Below are 291 nucleotides of genomic sequence, written 5' to 3' on the forward strand. Positions count from 1 at the left end.
CATACCATTGAAATTCGTCGTTATTTAATGGATTAGTATTAAACGTTAGTTCTGTATAATTAAGGCATTGACTAGAAGGCAATAACTATATAATTGAAAGACTCATCTTTATTGTTCACATTATTGATAAATCACTTTGAAGTTTTATTACATGTGTTGGTTGTAATAGCCATACAAAATTTATTGATACAATACAACAACATCTCAATTTTCAATATCAACACATTATTTATACTAATATTTGTTATAGTCTTTTTATTAAATTTCTCTCAACATACAGAACAATAATAT

Source organism: Entamoeba nuttalli (genome assembly GCF_000257125.1).
Source record: "Entamoeba nuttalli P19 unplaced genomic scaffold asmbl_3961, whole genome shotgun sequence".
Taxonomy (NCBI): Eukaryota; Evosea; order Mastigamoebida; family Endamoebidae; genus Entamoeba; species Entamoeba nuttalli.